Source organism: Cydia splendana, chromosome 5 (assembly GCF_910591565.1).
Source record: "Cydia splendana chromosome 5, ilCydSple1.2, whole genome shotgun sequence".
Lineage (NCBI taxonomy): Eukaryota > Metazoa > Arthropoda > Insecta > Lepidoptera > Tortricidae > Cydia > Cydia splendana.
The window spans coordinates 18,533,597-18,551,131 of NC_085964.1; the positions used below are offsets into that span (position 1 = coordinate 18,533,597).

Genomic DNA, 17,535 nt, shown 5'->3' on the forward strand with positions numbered 1-17,535 from the left:
AATATATCGAATGAACTTTCCACGCAAAAATCACCTTTGTATCGTGTGTGTTACAGCCTTCTAAAGTGCTTTGTATTGAACTCGAAAGCTTTCCAGCTGTAAACATTGCGTTGAATTTTGTATGGAAATCGGATAGAATGAAGACATAGCTGTGAGTGTGCGTTGAGGCAAGGCGGGGTTATAGCGCATGCGTCGTGGCTCTAACAAATAAGGGATGGTATTCGACCGGGTGTTCGCCTGAACACAACCAGCGAAACCAAGACCTTTTCATATACCTAGTTGTTACGGATCTCCAGGTCTAAACTAACTGGTTCTTTTGAATCAAATTGCTGGTATGTGGTTATAGGAATATACAGACAGCTCCCAAAGCCAGATCAACTCGCTGCTTCTACCGCGGTACTCATATCTCGTGTTTTATGAATGTATGTGTTTGAATATCGTTTTATAAGTGAAATATACAAGTAAACAAGTTAAGTGAGGTGCAGTTAATTTCTGTTTGAGGACTCGGAGATGTGCTGAATTGGTAAGTTTTAATTTTGGAATTAAATGTGAAAGTTTAATATTACACGGTTTTATTTTTATTAGTGATTTTAATGCCGGTTAAGTACGTTAAGTATTTTTGATGTGCCTTTGTTTTACACGTTTGACTGTATTTTAACATAGCATACTAACCTAATACTGTTTTATACATATGTGGGTTACATGTACGATTGCAGTGCGTCCTCGTGATTGAAATATGTTGTTATTTTCATATATTCGTCACATAGAAGTTATTCACATTAAACATTTTAATAATATTCAAATTTTAAGATTTATTTCATAACTTTGCAGCCAGCCACATCAGCTGTAATGTTATTGAGCCGCTGATTCGATTTAAATTTGTGCAATCCTCAACATGATCCTATTTTAAGTAACTTAAAAGTTTATGTCTGATACTATTACTATTTTATAAATAAGCTATTAAATTCCAAATCATGACATGAATTTTACAAATAATTTTACTTTCATACCATACGGCATATCCGCAATCGTTGGGCATCGCCCTTTGGGCATCTCATGTCAGGTTTTGTTTAGATAGCTACTCCAATTTTTAAATATATAGGTAACGATATCGATACTCATCGTTATTACCGCTTTGTTCACGGATCACTTTTGGGACGGGTCTTGCAAAACAGTTAATTAAAAAAGGTGTTTTAATAACAAAACTTCCGTGAGACACAGACATAAACAAACATACCACATAGACTATATATATATGACTATAGATAGTCATTATAGACGGTTAAAAGGTGTGTTTTAAATATGTGTCAGTATGACTAGTCGTATTTAGTTTAAATTTAATTATTATGAGGTTCATATTTACGTCATTATAAGCACTGGTAGCGGTAATAAGTCCGGCGATCCAGAGGTCGCTTTCAAATCCTCGCTCGTTCCAATGAGTCGTTGGTAAGTAGGTAAATATCGTTATTTACCAGCCGCTTTTCGGTGAAGGAAAACATCCTATGGAAAGCGAACTAATTCCAATAAGGCCTATCCTCTCCGGGTTGGAAAGTTAGATGAGTCGCTTTAGTAAAAACTAGTGTCTTGGGTAATAACTAATAAGCAGTGGTGGCCGAGTGGATATGACGTCTGACTTTCAATCCGGAGGTCGCGGGTTCAAATCCTGGCTCGTACCAATGAGTTTTTCGAACTTATGTACGAAATATAATTTGATATTTACCACTAGCTTTTCGGTGAAGGAAAACATCGTGAGGAAACCTGCATACATCTGCGAAGAAATTTAAAGGTGTTTGTGAAATCCCCAATCCGCATTGGGCTAGCGTGGGGACTATAGCCCAAGCCCTCACGCGCGTGAGAGGAGGCCTGTGCCCAGCAGTGGGACGTATATAGGCTGAGATGATGATGATGATGATGATGAGTGTCTTGGGGATAGTTGCTAAGCGGCCCCAGGCTCCCATGACCCCTCGCAAAAAGCTGGGATAGCGCGTGAAAGATGTACCCAGGTATTGTGCTATTATAAATAATATGTATAATATTTTAGTTCTAATATTATTTCGTATTATACCTACTCCAGTTTTAGTTTGTTATTTTACTTAAGGTTTATTCATGGCCGCTTAATACCGGCTGAAACAGATGTCAGCCCTACTGTTAGTTTCCTGGTGAAGCGTGCATGAATTAAGCGAGATAATTACCTATTTTCCCAAATGACTCGACTAGGCCACAATACGCGGTATCGTGCGGCAGAAACGGATTTATACCGACATTTTGATGAACGTTTTTGCCGTTTTTGGAGGGTTAGTATTAGTTGGTATTAGCTTTTAATATATTTCATATTCAACATGATTTAAAATAATAAATAGGTTAAATATTACCTAGTTTTTGGTAATTTTTCTTTTTAGGTAGATGCAACAGATATTCGCTATTCGGCCGAATAGTAACTTTGGAAAGTTTGGGGTTACTTTGATAGATTTAAAACGGCCATAGAATCACCATTATTCATTATTTACTGAAAATGTTCCTGTAACTAGTTAGATTACTATATATACATATTCACCTACTGTAAAAATCTCGCATTAATATATATTATGGCTTAAAAACTAGAATTTTAAAGTCGCCCCTGCATTTGAAAGTCACCCCGGTCAATGGTACGTAAGCAACCTTCGGCCGAATACCGAATAGTTGCCGAATATTCGTGGCGTCTCTAGTTAATATAAGCGAGATACCTACTCGAAGACTGACGTAATGACAGATTCGAATATGATAATTGTGTAAGATTATTTGAAAATGAACTGAATTTTGGTAAATTTTATGTGTGAAATACGAGTAGATCTAACGAAAGTCCAATAAGGTTTCTTATTTTTTTTTTTTATATTTTTTTTTTACTAAATAAATCTTTATTTACATACATCATTTTGAAAAGCTTTATTGGAAACACAGGGCCGATATTCGCTGTTGTGCCTACAAAAACAAATTTCTATAACTATGATTGATCCGCGCCTGATGCTATTATAAATCATTCCTAAGTAGTTAGTGTCAAAATATTTTCTTCCTAAAATATTGATATCACGAACAATTCACTTTTTCTCGATAAATAATAAAATGAATGTCTTTTACCAAAACATAACGTGATTGTAGATAAGCCTACTAATGACCACAATGGTTTGTACCTAATGGCTTGGATTAGGTAGGAGAGGTCTATAATTGTTATCTGATTGATACTTTGTAACTTTTCAATGTCATTTCGCTTATAAATCCATGAAACACCAAATTCTGAATAGAAACTAATACTCCATGACAGTCACCGTTTAAAATTATTTTTACAAGTATTAAAAAATCCATTGTTGTCTTTTAAATAAATAAATTGAAATTGAAATTGAATTTAAATTAAGCGGGTCGTAGATTTATAGGTCTCGTAAAATTAGAATGGGAATGGTTATTCTTTCAACCTGTTTTCCCCTCCCCTCATCTACCTGTACGAGATTTAGATAATATTCAAATGTACATATAGATATAACTATTTAATAATGGATCGTTTATTAGTTACCTGGAGAAGGTACTGTAAGTACCGCTAACAGAATAAAGTGAAGACAAATATGTGAAGGCGTTCAAGTCAAAGAATCAAAGAGTCCGGTCAAAGTAAGATAAATATTTGATAGAAATACCAACCTCATCCTTACTAAATAGTATTAAAAATGCGAAAGTAACTCGTCTGCCTGTGTGTTACCTCATCACGCTTAAACCACTGTACCAATTAGGCTTAAGGATGACAGGGAAATGATGAAATTAGCGTCCTGTACCCTCGGATGTCTTTAACAACTTACTTCAATATTATATCCGGACGCTAATCAAGGGAAATCTTTTCAATCGATCAAAGGGCTATTCCTGACTCCTTGTAAATCAGTGTGCTGTCGGGAAACTTATACTGGTTTGCGAAAAACCAGGATAAGTGTTAATCTCCTATTATATGTATAGGAATTTCAAAATTTGTTAGGAGAAAGGAAGGAAGAGTTACGACAAGCCATTTTTAGGGTTCCGTACCCAAAGGGTAAAACGGGACCCTATTACTAAGACTTCGCTGTCCGTCCGTCCATCCGTCCGTCCGTCCGTCCGTCCGTCCGTCTGTCGGTCACCAGGCTGTATCTCACGAACCGTGATAGCTAGACAGTTGAAATTTTCACAGATGATTTCTGTTGCCGCTATAACAACAAATACTAAAAACAGAATAAAATAAAAATTTAAATGGGGCTCCCATAAAACAAACGTGATTTTTGACCAAAGTTAAGCAACGTCGGGCGTGGTCAGTACTTGGATGGGTGACCGTTATTTTTTTGCATTTATTTTCCTTTTTTTTTCATTATGGTACGGAACCCTTCGTGCGCGAGTCCGACTCGCACTTGCCCGGTTTTTTATTTAAATATTTTTTTTTTATATCGTCGATTTATATTTTAATCACTGATGTACATTTACATAAGTTCTTAATTCATAGATAAATAATTAGTATAAAACTGGACCTTTCTGATAAAACTGCTTCAAAAAACAAAAAAAAAAATCTTAGAAGGAGCACGACCGGACCTGTACAACGGACAATGCTTAAGCGACACTTTCCTTTTGGGACCGGAAGGACCAGTTGCTTCCAGAAAAGTAAGGGTTTGTTTGATAGGGGAGGGAATAGCTCAGTGGTTATCCTCAACAGGATTATAAGATAAAGTGGTACAAGTCGAGTTTAGAGGCGGAAATTACTTTGGAGTTAGCTTTTTGATGGGATATTTCCTTGCAAAGTTTGTCTTTGGAGTTTGTGGTGTCATTCATTATTTTTTTCAAAATCTTAAAATGAAAATTATTCAATTTATAGTTAAAATTGGTATGTTTTTTAGAAGCTTTTATTTAGTTTCACCTGACCGTTGTCTGTAATCAAATCTTGCAAGTTAAATTTGATCCACTTCCCGGTTTCCGATTGAGCTGAAATTTTGCATACATACGTAAGTCGGGTGACAATGTAATATTATGGTGTCATCGAGCTGATCTGCTGATGGAGACCGGATGTGGACATAGGAACTATGTGATAAAACAACGAAACCTAATTGTGTTTGGGGTTTTTAGAATTGTCTCGATGAGCATTAGTTTCCTGTGGAAAGAAAAGTACAGTCAGCTATAAAAGCTTGTACCAAAAATAAAATTTTTGCCAAAAACTTATTTCATAGAGAAATATAAGTAAAGAAAGAGTGGTAACTGCATACATCAGCTTTTTACCAAAACGCGAGTTATTTCGTAGTCGACATCTAACGTCAAAAAGTGGAACTATCAGTAAGTACCGCTACTTCACACCGGATGTCACAAGTGTCGCTACTAACGAAAAATGTACTACTAAAACCATTTACAACTAATATTATAACAGAAGGAGTTGAAAATAGACTTCCAGTTAATTCGGTTATAATATTAGCTGAAAATTGTTGAACATTAGAGTTTTCGTTCGCCACGACTTCTATTGTCAACTGATAAATTCCGCTACTTGACGCTAGATGTCGACTACGAAATAACTCGCGTTATGGTAACAAAACTGATGTATGGAGTTACCACACTTTCTTCTCTATGGTTTTTTGGTACATGTAGGAAAATATTTAGACGACAGCCAGTTTTACGTCACAAAACAATGCATTTTTTTATCAAAATACCATTCTGGTATATTATGCTTATAGCAATTGCCATCTTGCCTGAATTTCCGAAGCATGTAACATGGAAAAAGTTACAATTTTATTAAATATATTTTCCCTGTCTTTGTGTCTGTGTTAACAATACATCATGCACTTGATTCTGCTGAAGCCAAATAAATTCTCCGAAGCCTTTTATAGAGCTGATCTCTGGCAACCGTATAAATAACCCTGACATGCTGTTACATAAATGAAGGACTTTCCTACCGTGTGTATTCAAAGGGAAATCATTTTCTTGGAACATCTGCGAAGTAATATTTTTGAACTTGAATGGTATCGTTTTAGTTTAGCAACAGTCGTTTGTCAATGGAGCATGGGCAGAGTAAATCACACTTATTTATATAAATAATATCTGGGAGACCGAGATTTGCTCGGAAAACATATAAAAACTCAAAAATGCGCGTTTTCCCAGAGATAAGACCTAGAAGACATGTAATAATAAAAAGTTAAACTTATTACAATAGTCTCTTTGTAGATTTCGACACTGCGAATAAAAGAGGTACTTTTGTCAATTGAAATTCCCGGAGAAGAATTTCTTTCTACTGATATACCTACTTACTTACTGGATACTTTTATAGAATTTCTCCCGTTTTCAATCTACAGCGTCTAGATATTTATAGCTATCTGAAATCACAATTACTAACTTTAGGGCCAATTTGTTCCAATCACGAAAAGATAATAGCTTACTTAAGTGCCAAGTCAGACGTCTATTGCTCATAAAGTATCTTGAAGGACAAAGTAAAGTTTTAAAGTTTTATTGCAAATGTTCCATTTAAATATTTAACGGCGGGTGGAACTTGCAATGTTCCATTTACATAAATACAGCGGGTGGAACTTGCGACGGGCTGCTTTTAGATAAGAAAACTTTATATAAAGTTTGATATTAATAGCCTGTATGTTAATGTGAATTTTCCATATATCAATCAATACTTTTTCTGATGGATTTTATGTGTTTTTATTATTTTATAGGTTTAAAGTTTTATTTTTAAATACAATAACTAAAACAATATTAGGTACTTAATCTAACCTCCATCACTTATCAAAAAACTAATACACAACAAAACTATAAATACACATTCCACAGAAATAGGCATAAAATACAAAAACACCAACAATCATTAAAAAAAATAAAAAATAAAAACACACACACAAAAAACCAAACTAATCAAATAACCCACCCCGAGTCATTCCAGGCGCAAAAGTCCCCACCACGCTCGCTGCGTTTCCGCGTTGAATCGCAATAGATAACCTCTGGACCAGGAATGATCCGGAGCGGGGATCAAGACCCCTCTCGCGCAAGCGACTCCCGAGCTCCCTAAAGAAGGACAGTGCCTCCAAGCACCAACACCCAGCGGTCTCCACCGCGAGCGGAACAAACAAATAACCACCCAAGCACGCATACTTTTCCCGCTTTCTAAGAGCGGCTATCTCGGGAGCTGCCCCTGCTATACCTACTGTGCGACTTATGTGCGAAGCAGCAAAAGTGCTGACGCATGTAGCGTCCCACAGCAAGCACTTCCCTTTCTAGCAAGCACTTCCCTTTCTAAGCTATTAATAAGCTTATTAAGCTATTTTATAGGTAGTGTTCTCTGTTCTCTTCTATAAAATCTAATTAGGTACTATTTAATATTGTTTTCGATGAAAAAAAAAAACTATTTTAACGGTTTGTATCGCGTACTTATAGTGAATTTAAAATACACATGTTTAGAATTCTTCACAGCATTCGTGATCAGCGGGAAACTGACGTAAAAATAAATATTCACCTCTGTCAAAATTACAAAATATATGCAAAAAAATACAAAATACCCACACCCAAAAATAAATCACTTGAAATAGGTACATCAAGATCAAGATACGTCTTAATATTTTCAACGCCATTTTCAAAAGTTAGTCTTATTTCGTTCAACCCAAATGTAATTAACAACCTAAAACAAAATCCCTGAGGTCGCCTACGCAGGTTACATGAATGAAACGTAATTTAATCAACCCTGACGCAATCCTATCAGGAATCATGATTATATTTGTAAATATACCTCCAGAGACTTATGAAATTAAGAGCCAACAGGAGTGGTCATTCCTCCATACAAACGTAGTCCTCGTTTTCCTCCGTGGTTTTTGAAGCTAGAGCAATGATTTTTTCAACACAGATTAATATTGTCAATATCTGTGTCGGACCGTTTTGCTTTTTTTGATATTTTTGTTTTTTAAGGCGCTAGAGCCCTTCAAAAACGGCCAAAATGGCCTAATAGACTATGCCGCAATGAGAGGCGTGGTATTCAAAACTGATATCAATTAGCCAAAAAAGCAAAACGGTCCGACACAGACAATTTCATAATCATTTAGATTTCCAAATTTGGTTACGATTGGTTAAGTTTTGGGGGAGGAAAAAGAGGACTACGAAACCTCGATTTTTGTCATTTTTACGCAGGATTTTTCGCCTCAGCTGCAGTTGTCCCTATCGCACTAATTTTAGGGGCGGAGTCAAGTTTCTAAATACGTACACAGCCAGAAAAGTGATGGACAATAGTCGACATTTAATGTCGATAATCTAGTGATGTAAGAAGTTATCGATAAACCGTCTTGTGTGAAAATATCTAGATCCTAAGATACAAGGGGTTTTGGGTTGAGAGTAGGGAACACATTTTTGTAGTTATGATATACAATCTATTATGAACTTTTTGATTCTAATATTTCAAATTAGAAATCAAAATCAAAAATATTTTATTGCATGGTTAAAATGGGTTAACAAAATTTTTAGGTACCTACAGGCACGCTTCGTAATTGTCGAGCAATTTAGGGTCCTAGCTGAATTGGTTGTTCCATACTTACTCGTGCTCTATGGAATGTCCAATTTAGCTAGAACCCTAAATGGCTCAACAATCACGGAGCGTGACAGTACAAATGATTCATGTTCTGTATATCCTGCCCTACAATGGCGTTAATATTTGGTTGTCATATCTATACTTCGTTTTTAAGCATTATTGAAAAAAAAAATAGTAAATACTAATATTAACCACTAAGTACATAACTATTACAAAAAATCGGGCAAGTGCGAGTCGGACTCGCGCACGAAGGGTTCCGTACCATAATGCAAAAAAAAAACGAAAAAAAAAGCAAAAAAAAAAACGGTCACCCATCCAAGTACTGACCACTCCCGACGTTGCTTAACTTTGGTCAAAAATCACGTTTGTTGTATGGGAGCCCCATTTAAATCTTTATTTTATTCTGTTTTTAGTATTTGTTGTTATAGCGGCAACAGAAATACATCATCTGTGAAAATTTCAACTGTCTAGCTATCACGGTTCGTGAGATACAGCCTGGTGACAGACGGACGGACGGACGGACGGACGGACGAACGGACGGACAGCAAAGTCTTAGTAATAGGGTCCCGTTTTACCCTTTGGGTACGGAACCCTAAAAAAGCTAAATAATTATAAGATTGCATGCTTAAAAAAGACACGTCACCTTCACTCTAATGCTAAACAAACGAAGAATAAGAACTAACAGCGATAAGACCGCCTGTTGCTACCTTTATCTACATTGTAAATCGGTTTTAGGGTTCCGTACCCAAAGGGTAAAACACGGGACCCTATTACTAAGATTCCGCTGTCCGTCCGTCCGTCTGTCACCAGGCTGTATCTCACGAACCGTGATAGCTAGACAGTTGAAATTTTCACAGATGATTTATTTCTGTTGCCGCTATAACAACAAATACTAAAAACAGGATAAAATAAAAATTTTAGTGGGGCCTCCCATACAACAAACGTGATTTTTGACCGAAGTTAAGCAACGTCGGGCGGGGTCAGTACTTGGATGGGTGACCGTTTTTATAAATAATGGTACGGAACCCTTCGTGTGCGAGTCCGACTTGCACTTCGCCGGTTTTTTTTAAATTTGTTTTTATGTTTGTGGTGTAATAAAGAATATTTTAGAGTCAGACCAAGAAAAGTCTACAGCAATTTTGATAGCACACGCAGTGCAAGTGTTATTTATATGTCATAATTTCATAGAAGCGACGTTTGAAATAATACTTGCACTGCGTGTTCTATCAAAATCGCTATAGATTTTTCTTGGCCTAACTCTTCTTTAAATTACAAAGTAAGGCCTAAATTATAAAATAAGGCCCATCAATGTTTTTTTTTTTGTGTTTATTAAACTTGATATTTTGTCTATAGTATTAGCGGACATGGCCTCAAAATTTAAACCCGCTTAAGAATCGGGCCTTATTTCGTGCATTATATACAATACTACCCATTTTTGTGTAGTCATTATTTATACTATAGAAGCATTGTTTGAGTAGCCAATTATTTAAACAGTATTTTTTTAAAGGGCAACGGTGGCAAAATTTTAAGGTCTGGATAATAAGATACAGATCTTAATAAGGATATCAATGTAAGTGAATGTTACCATGACTACCAAACAAACAAATGTGATAGAATTTGCCAGCTGGCATTGTAACATTCAGACAGTTACCTATGTACCTAATCTGAAATATGAATAAATTAGTAATATTTTAAACAGGAAAGTAAACCGAATTTTGGCCTTTTGCTGGACACAATCACAATAGTAATTTGTTTTACAAGAGGGCAAAGTTTATCGCCACCGGTTGATGCATTTGCAGCACCAATGGTAGAAAATGCAAGCTCATCATCAACTGCATAATCGACGTTTGATATGACTATTGAATCCGAGCTTTTTGATCATGAATCATGATAAAACAAAATTTTAGAAGGTCGCAGAATAGTGGATTTAAAATATTTATTTTCTGTGATCTCAAATATCAGGCACGATCATACAAATTGTACATTTGCTGATCTTGCCTTTGTCATTGAAAGACGTAAGGGTTTACACAGAGAATATATATTTAAGTGTAATATGTGCAAAAAAAAGGAAACGATACACTCTGAAGACCCAAAAAGAAAATGTTAGTAAATACTGCTCCTCCCCATGGTTACTTGGTTCCTTATTCAACCTACCTGAAATTAAACGAGTAGGTTAGTAAATTATATCATTTTACATTATAAAGTTAAATGTTTAGGTATCTCAATCACTTACTCACTGGTGGACATGGACGCAAAATTTTTGCCCATCTACTTATACTATCTTATAAAAAATGAAATTTTGAAAGTTAGCACGCTTAAAGTTCGTTTTTAGGGTTCCGTACCTCAAAAGGAAAAAACGGAACCCTTATAGGATCACTCGTGCGTCTGTCTGTCTGTCCGTCTGTCACAGCCTATTTTCTCGGAAACTACTGGACCAATTAAGTTGAAATTTGGTACACATATGTAAATTAGTGACCTAAAGATGGAAATGTTTTTTTTATAATTTTAAAATACATAGGTTCGAAGTTATTTAAGAAAACAGCCAAAAAATTACCATTCACCCCCTTTTATCTCCGAAACTACTGGGTCTAAAATATTGAAAAATACACAAAATAGTTCTTTACCTATAGATGACAGGAAAACCTATTAGAAATGTGCAGTCAAGCGTGAGTCGGACTTATGTACGGAACCCTAGTTTTTGCATTAAGGTAACAGATTTTGACATGTCTTATTAAAAATTACTATTGAAAAATAAGTCATAGCAAATATGTTAGAATTATAAATCATATTAATCATATTAATGAGCAAGAGCACCCTAAACCGGCGAGCGTGTATGAGGAATGTTATGAATGTGAAGGGAGCGAAAGTGGTATGTCAGGATCGTAGCAAGTGGAAATCCGTGGTCTCTGCCTACCCCTCCGGGAAATAGGCGTGATTGTATGTATGTATGTATGTATGTATGTATTAATCATATACTTTTTTTATATTCTTTTGCTTTCATAAGTAATATAAACTAATTTTTGAAAGCGTTTTTCAATAATTATTAATAAAAAGACACGTCATGATTGTTTACCTTCTTTCTAATGCTAAAAAATAACGAACTATAATAACCGGGCCTTATTTGGTACAGAACCTTGATTTGATAGGTACATCGGATATTCTGGGCCCCTGAGCTTGTTACGTAAAGGACAAAATGGTGACATGTGGTTAGAGCTGATACTGTTAAACTAGTGGTTCTGTGCGCTAAGTATAAAAAATAAGCTTCAGCGAACTCATTAAGCCTAGAAAAAACCCTACACCCTACTGCCACTTAAGTCAGTCTTGAGTCTTTGAATCAATTTCCGTAGTAGTACTAGTACTACTAAGGTACTAGGAGGTAATAAGGCCTATAGTAGGTATAATAAGGCCTACCTGAAAAATAATGTTCTTACAACAGTGTAACCGTGTTAGTTATTTGAGTAACATATATGTAAAGTGATACAATTAAAAGCTAACAGCAAACCAGTACATAAATTATATCTTATGTACTTCTTATGAATTACACTCTTATAAAGGTTTCGGCTAATTACGCTTAATTACTTGAATAAAGGTAGATGAATTGCGTGCGGTCCAATAGGTAACCACAACTCACGGAGTCCAAAACAATAAGCTGATCAGCAAAGTCAAGTAAACAAAGCCAAGTCACAGTAGTAGAAAGATTATCGAGTTCCGTAAACGTAAGCCGGGTCAAAAAATTCAATCGCAACACAGTAAGTAATAAGTGAACGCCTCGTGGCAGTAACGCACGAAAAATAACATTGCAAATTGTCGGCAATGAGGCGCGCGCGGGTGCAAGCGTACGCATCTGTGTGCGTGCATTACACACACAAATACAGTCTCTCACGCCCCGTCAGAGCGACGGGTATATTCAGCTTGAAATCTCAAAATTGACTTTTAGCTCAGCTCCCGTTTCGTCTTAACACCTACGCGTACCAGGGGTCGTAATTAAAATAGATGATAATCGTTAGTAATTCAAATAATTATATATCAGAATAAGTTATTTCTGATCTAAGCATTACCCTTTCTAAAAAACTAAGGAGACTAATAAGGAACTAATTAAGAAATAATAAAATCTGCGTAGTTAAATTGCAATTCCCAAAAAAAACGTTAAAATATCAAAGTGTTCTCGATTTCAGTCTTAACGTTACGGGAGATTTGAAACACATCACATTTTCATCGAAATGATTGAAAAAAGTCTTACTTAACTGTATTGCGAGGACTGAGTCCTAAAAAATAATAATAAGCACGCCTCGCCTTCTAAAATCCTTCAGAAAATAGTCGCGCACGTAAGAGCTGTAAATGAATATTTATTTAGAAATTACAGAGGCTTCTTCGACATTGATTCCAATAGATACTCTTAAGTAAATTAAATACTGCTTGAAGGTTTTCTGATCCCGTTCAATATGTATTTATTTTGTATGGAGATATCATCTGGGTCTCTATTTTATAAGTTTAAACACGCTTACTTAATAATATTTGATAATACCTACCTAAATCAATCATCAGACACCAGACAAGTTGTGAAAGAAATTTCAAATAAATATGTTGGGTGTCTGGTGACTTTCGAGCAGGCGAATATTTCGCTCAGCGGCTAACGGCTCGGCCACGACATCGAGCGACTTGCGACGGCGGGAGCGATAACCATAGGTTGGAGCGTGACACAGCGATCGGACCTTTCGCTCCAACCTATGGTTATCGCTCCCGCCGTCGGAAGTCTCTCGATGTCGTGGCCGAGCCGTTAAGTCTGGCAGTACAGCGGGGAAACGCCGCAAGCGTCCCCAGGCAACTTTAGGTTTTTACGGTTTGCTTGTGATTAATGTGATTATATTGTAAATTTAATTAATACAAATCCTGAATAAATAAATAATCTAAATCAATCAACAACTAAATCAATTATATTATTGTTACAAGTTTTCAGGTCAATTAAAGAATATGAAAGGGTTTTTTCGTACCCCCGTTTGAAGGGTGCAATTATAATGACGTTTGATGAAACGTCATATTAACGTCGTACCGTGACGTGACGTCTTATTTTATAAGACGTCATTTTTAAATATTGCAAATATTGCAATCGCTTTTACAATAAATTGAACTGAATTATTATCCGATGTATAATAATGAGATTATGACTTGATTTGACGTGAATTATTGTCAAGTATCAGATATAATTTTCTTATTCAGCGGTAAAAAGTAGGTAATAAGAATAAATCAAAGAGGTTTGCGAATAGATAATAAAACTAAAACTCATAATAAATAATGTTTACTTCAACGATCAGTTACATTTATTAATTTGTTTCTATTTAATTTTTCTTATTCCAATTCTAATCCATTCAATTAAACAATCTGTTGTTTTTGAACTGGTTTTGATACCTTATTTCACTTAAGTAATTTCGCATGCGCTAATCAGCATGAGCAATCGACAAGGTCACATCAAACAAGTGCGAGTCGGACTCGCTCGCCCACCGAGGGTTCCGTACTTTTTAGTATTTGTTGTTATAGCGGCAACAGAAATACATCATCTGTGAAAATTTCAACTGTCTAGCTATCACGGTTCATGAGATACAGCCTGGTGACGGACAGACGGACAGACGGACAGACGGACAGACGGACAGACGGACAGACGGACAGACGAACAGACGGACAGACGGACAGAAGGACAGAAGGACAGAAGGACAGACGGACAGACGGACAGTGGAGTGTTAGTAGTTATAGGCCAATAGGGTGCCGTTTTTACCCTTTGGGTACGGAACCCTAACCCTTTGGGTACGGAACCCTAAAAAAGATCAAAACAGGGCTCTAGGTATTTTACAAAAGACCGAGTCCACGCGCTTGACCTACATGTCACCCGATACTTATCTGCGGGGCTTAGATGCTAATCAGCCTTGGTACCTACGAGGTACCTACGAGTTCTAAGGCTATTATGCAGTTTTATTTATTTGCCTTTTAAATAGGTAAAGGTAAATTGTGTGGCAGATGTCAGTATGATAACGTTACGTATTCTAATCTTTCTTTATTTTTGATCACGCTTTTAAGAATACCATTCGATTGCCACAAAGCAAAAAAAAACACGCCAAAGCGGCCTAGAAATCAAATTTAAGAAATGTAAAAAGATATAAAAATTAGATAATGAGAAATAAAAAAAATACTAAACTTTATTGGGTACCTACTCAAACCTATTTCATTAAAAATGCGTCAGAATGAAATTACTTTTCTGGAACAATACCTATTTACAAAAAATAACTTAGCAATGTGTTTTTGAAACAAAACCTTGGTCAAAAATTTACTTTTCACCACACCAGCTCGGAAAGGCTTACTTTGCACTTCAAAAACTGATAGCAAAGTTGCACTTTATTCACATGTGAGGCAAAGTAATCAAATGCAAATTTTGAGTTGTTTTCTTATGTTTGCTGGTAGAATTGACTTTTAAATGATGATTTTGGATGATAAATATTTAAAAACATTCATTTGGATTTGATTTGGTTTGATTTTGTTTGATATTTTACATTAAATATTTGCTTCGGGTTGGTGTGGTGAAAAATGTTGTGTTTCACTCGGAGGCAAATTTTGTTTAACCCTCGTGCTTTGAAACCCTCGCAACGCTCAAGATTCCATTTTCGAACCACTCGCTACGCTCGTGGTTCAACTTTGGGATCTTTCGCTTGCTGGGGTATCAATATTAGCACGAGCGGTTAAACAACAACTTTGCCCCCTTGTAAAACAAATAACTATTATTACCTACTATGTTAACTTTAGACTGTCTTGGACGAGTCTTTGTTTTACACTGTGGTTAAATTAATGCAACTTAAGGCTAAGGCAACTTTATCCTTGACTTTAACCCTTATCTTGGCATTGTAACACCCGTGATACATAGAACATTAAAAAATCTAGCAGGTTCACTTTATTACTTAACAAAATAATTCTGCTATAAATATGTCGATCTACCCTCCTTTATTATAGCAAAAAATAATGCACACAAGTGTCAATGTAAATTAATTAGGGGGAAGCGGGGTAGATAGGCACAAGGGGCAGTTTGAACACCCACACTAATTCCTTAACTAAAAACTTATGTTCACCTTCTGCAACACTAAAACGTGGCTTTGTATGTGTGAGTAAGGTACGAGCTTCGGTACATCTATCCTGACAGCCGTTGCCGCTTGGTGCGTGAAAACGTGTTTCCGCAGTCGCATAGTAAATAAATTATGATTTTTTTATCGAGTAGTGGTGCGAAATTTTAGACTTTACCGGATGAACATCATAATGAGCGCTTAGTACGTTTATTCAGTAATAGGGTTAGCTTATTATTTTAAAGTAATACTTAATAGTATATTTTTAATAAATTATTTTTAATTTTGAATAATATAATATAATTTAGATATAAATTATTTTTACAGGCGTAATTGTCCTCTGATGCTTTAGATTGCATTTTATTAGCAATTAATGACGATTTCTGTCGCAATACATGTTTTATTTTTATTAAAATCCACAGTTTTCTTCTACAAAGTAGGTAACTAGTTTGTCGAGGGATTGGCATTGTATCAAATATGGTACATATGATTTTCCGAAACTGGAAAACCCTGGATGTTTTTTCTTATTTTTTAATAGTCTAGTATGTCCAATAGGTGATTAAAAACTAAAAAAGTATTTAAATTTAAGATATTTTGTCCCTTGCCAAGATAAGGGTTAATTTATATAAAAAAGTAAAGGGATTGCGGTACGAGTAAAGATTTATGAATCTCTTTGATCCCTTTATTTTTGAATTCTAATAGATTTGAATACAATCCTGAAATTTCTGACTTATGACGCCTGTTGATCAACCACGAAACTGTGACTATAACTAAAATAACGAATGTGCAGGGGGGTTATTTCGACTGCGGGTTAATTTCAACTTAACGAAATATCTTCAATGTTTTACATATTACGTATTACATATATTTTAGTTTTTATATAATATTATAAGTATTAGTTTAATTTTTAAGTAGGTTTATTTTAATTTTAGTTTAGTTTTAAAATCTTTAATTCATAGTTAGTTTTAATGTTTTACATTATTAACTCATCATCATTATTCTTAAGAGCCTAGCTCTTGTCGGTGGAGTAATCGCCTTTCCGTTCTTCTCTCTGCCACTATTTTGAGCTCCTGGTACGTCACTACGTTAATTTTCTCTTTGGCCTGGTCAATATATGCACGTCTCGGTCTTCCTCTGCCTCTCTGTTTTTCTATTCTGCCTTCAATTATAGACAAATTATTAACTAGAGACATATATATGTCCAGTTAGCGAAAAAGATCTGTTGCGTGTGACTCTAGTTAATAATATAAAACATGGAAGATATTTCGCTTAGTTGAAATTATCCCGCACTCGAAATTTCCCCCCTGCACCTTATGCACACCCCATTATGGAAATCCCAAGTGTAATTATGAATGTGGTCGAGTGACCCACATCCCCACAATATCTAAACTTCATACGTCATACGTTCCCCTTCTACACGTAAAGGTATGAACCTTCATAAATATTCTTCTGCGTGACCACGTAGAAACGAATGCCTTGGTTGGCAGGTTGGCACACCCTCGTAAATCACTCACTCATTTTTAATTCATATTGTGGAATTGCTATAGGGCTGGTATTCTTATAACTTACACAAACTAGTATAAGTGTGATATCCTGCAATGTGTATTTTTTATAGATAAAGATAAAGATTATTTATTTGCATTAAACATTAAGGTACAAGCTAGGTACAATAATACTTAATACAAGTAGTGATAGGTATACATGTTTAACCTCATTTGGTATGCAAAAGGGTAACTAAAAACGAATATTATTTTAAAACTTATGAACTAAAAAGATCTCGAGGTCAAAGTTATTATGGTTTGCCAGAGTTATATATGGTCGTTTGCGTTTGTTAGACGATTTAAGGGGGCGACGCGAGCCATTATATAACCAGATAGAAGAAAATTGTATTTTATGCGAGCTTTA

General features: G+C 35.6%; 1 protein-coding gene across 1 annotated transcript in view; it reads left to right on the top strand.

Moving 5' to 3' along the window:
* Nucleotides 1-364: 364 nt before the first annotated feature.
* The window catches only part of LOC134790904 (sodium bicarbonate cotransporter 3), a 131,162-nt gene continuing 113,991 nt past the window's right edge, over nt 365-17,535 (top strand). Inside the window, exon 1 of the mRNA XM_063761897.1 lies at nt 365-523. The gene's annotated coding sequence lies outside the window, so the exon portion shown is untranslated. The remainder of the gene's footprint in view (nt 524-17,535) is intronic.